Source organism: Temnothorax curvispinosus, unplaced genomic scaffold, assembly GCF_003070985.1.
Source record: "Temnothorax curvispinosus isolate PA1 unplaced genomic scaffold, ASM307098v1 QBEX01013798.1, whole genome shotgun sequence".
Classification (NCBI taxonomy): domain Eukaryota; kingdom Metazoa; phylum Arthropoda; class Insecta; order Hymenoptera; family Formicidae; genus Temnothorax; species Temnothorax curvispinosus.
In genome coordinates, this window is record NW_020223578.1 from 3,310 (window position 1) to 10,701 (window position 7,392).

The following is a 7,392-nucleotide window of genomic DNA, read 5'->3' on the forward strand; positions in this document are numbered from 1 at the left end:
TGTTTATATGTTATTTATTGATTTTTTAATTTGCAGCTTGTCTAACCAAACTCGAAATCAGTATTAGATAAATCAAAGGATTGCAATGTTGAAACGTTCTTATGACTTGGTTGCTGCACTTTTACAAATTCAACAACTTCTTCATAGTCTGTGCGTAAAAATCAACGTGGCACATTAAGTTATAAAGTTATATACGTCTGCCTTCTTGGAAAAGTTTTTTTGTCTGCATTATAACGACTAATTATGGAAGAGGACGGTTTAATGATCTCTGTCTCTGCTGGCAACATGGACATTGTGATTTTATTGAAAAAGGAAAAGGATGTTCCTGAATGTGGAACGCTTCCACATTGACATATGTAACTGCAAACGTATGTAGTATTTCTTGTGACATGCTATACGTTATCAAAGATAAAGCATTAAAAATTGATGACTACGATTGCTTCATGCAACATTTCTTATGGTTTACGGAGAACATCATGTTGTTCTCTATAGTTACAACCATAATCTCTTGTGTGTTTTATCTCTAAATGGTATGTATTCTAAAGATTGTCTGAAAATAAGGTATGTGGTATTCCAGAATCATTAGATTTGTATAAAAATAATATCTGTCTAAATTTGAATCTTTTTACAGGAAACTTTATGTTTTGGTTATCCAGTAGAACATGTAGTTTCTTCTCCCGATGCAAATACAGCTTACATAAAAGTAAGAGATCAAATATTTAAATACACAAGAAACGGAAAACTTGAACAGACAAATATAACGTTAAACGAACAGTGTGATCAAATAGAAGTTATACGAATTGATATCAAGAGATATTATCCTTGCTCTGTCTTCTGGAAAATAGTTTCTTGGTCGACGGAAAAGAAATTGCTAAGAATATTACAAGTTTTTACGTACATTCTGATTTTTTGTTTCTTACGACACTGCAATGTACATTGATTTGTGTCTTATTGAACGAAGTTAATATAAAGCAGCTAAATGAACGTGATTTAACTAACCAGCTCTCAGGGATTTAAATATGAACGAGATTTTATTTGCGGGTAAATACATACTTTTTATAATCTTTTTTTTTTTTGTATATAGCATATTTTTCTGACTTTAAATATATCGTTACAGATACATCAGGTACCTACATCAGACGACTCGAAAAAGGTTCTCGTATAATAACGGCGATACCGTACGACTCAAAAATAATTTTATAGCTGCCTAGAGAAAATTTAGAATGTATACAGCCAAGGGCATTATCGGTGCATATAGTAAAATGTTACCTGAATAACTGTGATTATTTGACGGCACTTGCTATAATGACTAAACAACGTATAAACTCGAATTTATCATACGACCACGATCCACAATTATTTCTGGATAATGTGAAAAAGTTCCTAGAAGATCTTGTACAGCATAAGAAGTTAAATTGGTTGAATCTGTTTTTGTCAGAATTACAAAATGTCGATGTCACCCGTACAATGTACGCGTTTTGTTATGTGGATCGCCCTGTCAAATCTGACACTAGAAGTAACAAAATACAATTAATAAGGTAGACGAGATCTGTAAATTATTAAGAGATGCCATGGAGAAATATCAAGTTGCGGATAACTTAATACAACCAATATTGATAAGCTTGGTGAAAAATTAACAAAGACAAGGATTGGGAAAATACACTCAGTAAAATAAAGCGAGTGAAAATGTTGGAGGATTCACAGAGATCCGAGTTACATGATCTTACCGTATCCACTTATGAAGCGTTAAAGTGTTCACTGCATTTCGTCACTATCGATACGTTATATGATGTTTCATTAGGCATGTATGATTTAGAACTCGCAATGTTTATAGCGTTTGAATCATCGAAAGAAGATCCCAAAGAATATATTCCATTCTTGAATAATTTGAAAAAATTGGACCCAAATTACATGAAGTATTCTATTAATATGCATCTTAAACGTTACGAATTAGCGTTAAAATATTTGTCTAAAGATTCAACTAACAATAAGTTTGAGGAATGATTAAATTTGATACGTAGTCATAAATTATACCAGGCGGCAATAAAATTGTTTGAGAAGAATACTATAGAGTATAAAAAGGTGGCTGAAGTTTATGGAGAATTTTTGTCAAGTGAAGGAAAATATGTGGAAGCTGGTTTTATAGAAGTGGCGATCTTGACAAAAAGTTGTAGAAACATTTAGAATGTTAAATGATAATTGGGAGGATATAATCGCAATATCAAAAGAGATGAAACTACGGTAAAGATATACAATTTTTTTTCGTATATGCATGAAAGAATATTATCCTATCATCGTTAGAATTAATTACATATGCTTCTATACACATAAGAATTAATTTTTTCAGCCCAGCAAATTCATACAAACTTCATAAGACACTGGTTGAACGTTTGAAAGCAGAGCGGAAATATAAACATGCAGCTATTTAAAAGAATATCTAAATGATGCTGAAGAAGCAGTTGCGCTATTATATGAGGGGAGATTTTGGAAATATGCAACACGATCGTGTTTATTTTTCTAAGGTATATATATATATATACCTTTTTTTAAAAGAAATTAATCTTTCTTAACTATATAGATAAAAAAGATAGTAGAAATAGAGTTTATGCTTTCTTTAAAGCAGAAAATAATTGGTACATTGAAAACTTTACATAAATACAAAGTATAATAATAGCATATAATTGAAGTAAAGCCCTTTGCACAATAGGCGATAGTGACAACGATAAAATTGCCGACAAAGCTATACCTTTGTTGGCAACTTTGTCGCTGTCACTATCATCATCGCTATCGCCTATTGTGCAAGGCGTCAGACTATTATAGGACAGGTTGCCGTTATATTGTATTATTACTGTAATTTCATGTACTTTTACGTCATTACGCATGATCATGTACGTCTATATCATGTCAGTATGATAGACACTCTAACCACGCAACTATTAATTTTAGTACTTAATAATTTTTTATCTAATTGAGAACGACAATTTTAACTTATAGATTTATTCATGTTTTACGCACCAAAATACACAAAATTAAAATTTTAGCCAAATCGGTGAGGAAGCTTCTTTCCTTAAAAAAAGTATAAAATAAAAAAAAATTTTTTAATAGAACCGACTTCAAAAAGCTCTAAAAAATAAAAAATATAGAACTTTTATATATTTTTTTAAATTCTTTCTTATTTTTTACAGTTCTTTTGAAGTCAGTTCTATCTTTCTTTCAGTTTTTGAGCAATTTTTTAAATTTTAATTGTTTTTTGCATTTTTTAAAATAGATTTATATATCAATTGCTATGTGACATAACAGTCACGTGTAAAATTTAATTTTATGGTAAAAAATTAAATATAATTTATTTTTAACCGACTTCAATATGGATGGGTTCATAACAACTTAATTTTGACAAATATTTAGATATTAAAGACGAAGGAACACGAATGTAAAGAGATCACGCCAGCAGAAACTCCATCGTTCTTCAATACAGCGGACAAAATGCTAAATCTAATGCATGTGACGTTAAAAGAAGCAAAATACATTATGACTATAGTGATGGATCTCAATGTTATATCGCTCGCGCTTCAAATTATTTGTTTAGCAGGTACATTTTATTATATTTCTCATTTTACTTATAAAATATAATAATGCAATTATAATTAAATTTTGTGAATTAAATGAATATAGGTAACATTTTATTAGGCGGAAGAGCGGAGAGAAACAAATATCTGTTGTTACATGCTTTTAAATTTGAAAGATTACATAACGCTGGATAAGAAAATTGAAAAGAAGGGGCGAGGCGATGGTGAGATCTCAATATATTTTTATATATTGTTTTTATATTACGAAATTATTATGTGTACTGGGTGTGCTAATGTTAGATATATGTTAGATGGCCCGCGTAGGAAAGCTGCGGGGTATGCTGAAGGTCTCGTGTTTGATCCGAAGAAAGGTTTCTACGACAAAGGTTTCTACTGTTAAGGTTCATTGGTCATATGAAGTTTGCACACGTCAAGCTTGACATCCTAAAGACATCCTACACAATGCATTCTGAAAACGATACCGTGCAGGTTCGTTGGCGTATACGTGGTGTCATCACAGGCTGGAAGGTATTTTCTGTGTTTTGGAAGTAAAATTTGTAAAATACAACATGTCATAAAATAAGCGCTAACCAGGAAATGTAAGTGTAATCAGTGTTCTAAACATTCCTTTTAAAAGTAATATAAAATTGTTCTTATAAACATTAATTATATAATTAATTCAAGTTGTCTATTATTTGAAAAGAACTTGATTTTTAGTTTTGTTTTGTATTCTACCTTCAGAAAAAGATAAAATAATTTAGATTTCCTAAAATTAATTTTGTTTATGCTATCGGAGAGGAAACACTTATTATAAAATTGATTATAATACCGAGACAATTATATATAACGATTTCAGATGGTACGACGGCTTTTTTATTTTTTTTACGTTAATGCTGAATGGAAAAGTCTATAAGCATATTGCGGACAAGATGATGCCTAATCAGGATACAGCCACGAAAAAGAAAGATATGCGCATGGCAGGGAAATTAGCGCTATTCACAGGCCTTGTAAACATATTTAGTAACAACGAAGATTCTTTGAATTGAGCTCTGTCTTAAAATCGCATCAATTGAAGTGAATCCATTGCTGAGTGCTGAAATTATACGATTTTATCCGTCACAACGAATAGACCAAGAGGAATGATTTTTCCAGTCGATGGTTTCGAATGTTGCTGACATATCTATTTCGTTGCAAATGCATCATTATGAAATGATGATCGGTAGTAAATGAAAGATATGTGAATTAAAAAGATGTGTACATTAACTAAACAGTATCTTTGTTTGATTACAAACTATCTTCATCTAATTTTTTAGTGAAAATGTCCGAATAATTTACGTTAGTATGTCTGTGTAAAAAAATATGACGATTATATTACAGTATATCTGACGATTTTAACATAATTATAGAGGTAGGGTGTCTAAATTGTTATCGTTCCATCCAAATGTAGCTTTTATACTATTGGATAGTATCGATATTTTATGCTGCTTAGAAACAAGTAAAAAGTATTTTAAGACACTTGTATCGTTTCCAGAATATAAAAACTTGTGTTTAGATTACAGATATACGTTTTGGGTATTTCGTTGCAAATGTATCATTGTGAAATAATGATCGGTAGTAAATGAGAGATATGTGAATTAAAAATATGTACATTACCTAACCCTTCATCTGATTTTTTAATTTTAGTAGTGACAATGTCCTAATAATTTTGCGTTAGTATTCCTGTGTAAATAAATATGACGATTATACGATTATATTACAATAAATCTGAAAAATGTTAGAAAATAAAACAATTGTTTAAAGGTATCCTGTATATCATAGTATCTATTTGCTTTGCCTGTATGGAATGTTGATAACACGTAAGATAATATAATCATTAAAGTAATATTTCTTAAATGTATATTTCATACTTAATTTTATTTCATAAATACTATCACATTTATTCCTATGAATCGTTTTCATTACGCTATTATGATTTTAACATAATTATAGAGGTATAATAGGATGTGTAAATTATTACCGTTCCATCCAAATGTAGCTTTTATAGTATTATTTATTGTATCGATACCTTAAGTTGTTTATAAAAAAGTAAAATGTATTTTAAGACGAAAGAAAGTAATAGAGATAGAAAACGAAGAAAGAAGGACAAGAAAAGGAACAATAGAGAAAAATATTATATATTACAAAAATATTTATTATATATTGCAAATATATTTAAATTTATATATTAGTTAACTTCTTTATATACACTACCGCTCAATAATTTCAATATGCAAAAGATTCGTTGATTTCTCTGTAAAGGATGAACATCATGATACGTGTTTTGCACAGAAATGAATGCACTAGCTGTTATAAACATTTCACTTGCATGCATCGCATTTTTATATAAATAATATATAAAAATGCAATGCATGCAAGCGTATAACAGCAAATCTATTCATTTCTGTACAAAATATATGTATCATGTTCATCCTTTACAGAGAAATTAACAAATATAGGGGTATATTGAAATTAATGAGCGGTAGTGTATATAAAGAAGTTAACTAATATATAAATTTAAATATATTAATTAAGAGATGGAGAGATGAGAGAAAGGAAGAGCAGGGAGAAATGAAAGAGGAAGAAAAGTGGGAGATAAGGGAGATAAGGGGGAAGAAGAGATAAAGCAATGGAAGCGAAGGTAAGAGAGCTAGAAAGGTGGAGAGAGTTAGAAGAGAGAGACAGAAGGAGGAACAATGTAGTAGTGAAAAGGGTGGAGTTGGTGAAGGGAAGGCTAAAGGAAGCGGTAAAGAAGCTATGGCTAGAGATAAGGCTAGATGAGAGAGGAATAGAAGAGGTAAAAGAGGTAGGAAGAAAAACGGGGAAAGAAAAGAAGATTGTTTTAGTTAGGTTAAAAGATAGAGTAAGAAAAAGAGAGGTAACGCAGAGAAAGAATGTGTGGAAAGGGAGGATGGAAAGAATAGAGGATGACATGACCTTGAAGGAAAGAAAAATGTAATGGAGCCTGGAGAGGATAACTGAGAAGGAGAGAAAGGATAGAAGGAGAGCTTGGGTAAAGTACGGAAAAATTTGGATAGAGGGGAAGTGGTGGAGTTGGGATGAGGAGAAAGAAGTCCTGACAGATGGATGGGAAAATGAGAAAGAGGAACAAGAAGAAGGAGGGGGGGGAAGAAAAAGGAACAGAGGAAGAGGGAAAGAGTAGAAAAGAGGGAGACAAAAAAATGAAAAGGGAGGATAGTGAGAAGAGAGGAAAAACGATGGGAGGGTAGAGTGGAGAGAAAAGAGAGGAGAGGGAGAGTAGGAAAAAAGGGAGTGTGGTGAGGCTGAGGGGAGGGGGGAAAGGAGTCAGAGAGAGTAAAGTGGGGAAAGTAAAAAGGAGTGAAAGAGAGGAAAAAGAGGTGAGAAAAAGAGAAGGGGGAAGAAAAAAATTAAAGAGGGAGGAAAAAAAGGAAGGAACAGAAAGGCAGCCTAAAGATAAATTTTTGGAATGTAGCGGGAGTGAAGGAAAAACAGGAAGAGTTTTGGGAAAGGATAAAAGAGTGGAATGTCGGGGTTGATGGAGACGTGGCTGGAACGAGAGGAATGGGAGAAGATGAAGAATAGGGTGCCAACAAAGTTCTGGAGTATACAGGGTGCAAAGAAAGAAAGAGTTGGAAGAAAAGGAAAAGCAATAGGTGGAATAATGATGGAAGTCAGAGAAGGGTTAGAAAAGGAAGAAGAATGGGTGGAGGAGGAGGGTTTAATGATTAGAGAAGTAAGATGGAAGAAAGAGAAATGGAGATTGGCAACAGTTTACGTAAGCGCAACTTGGACAAGATGGTGGGTAAGA

General features: G+C 31.9%; 1 long non-coding RNA gene and 1 pseudogene across 1 annotated transcript; both read left to right on the plus strand.

Moving 5' to 3' along the window:
- Positions 1-3,622, plus strand: part of LOC112463963 — a 4,000-nt pseudogene extending 378 nt beyond the window's left edge.
- Positions 3,623-3,687: 65 nt separating this feature from the next.
- On the plus strand, positions 3,688-4,893 carry LOC112463964. Its single transcript, XR_003041859.1, has 3 exons — positions 3,688-3,790; positions 3,878-4,165; positions 4,423-4,893. It is a non-coding gene; the product is annotated as an uncharacterized LOC112463964 (long non-coding RNA).
- Positions 4,894-7,392: the final 2,499 nt, after the last annotated feature.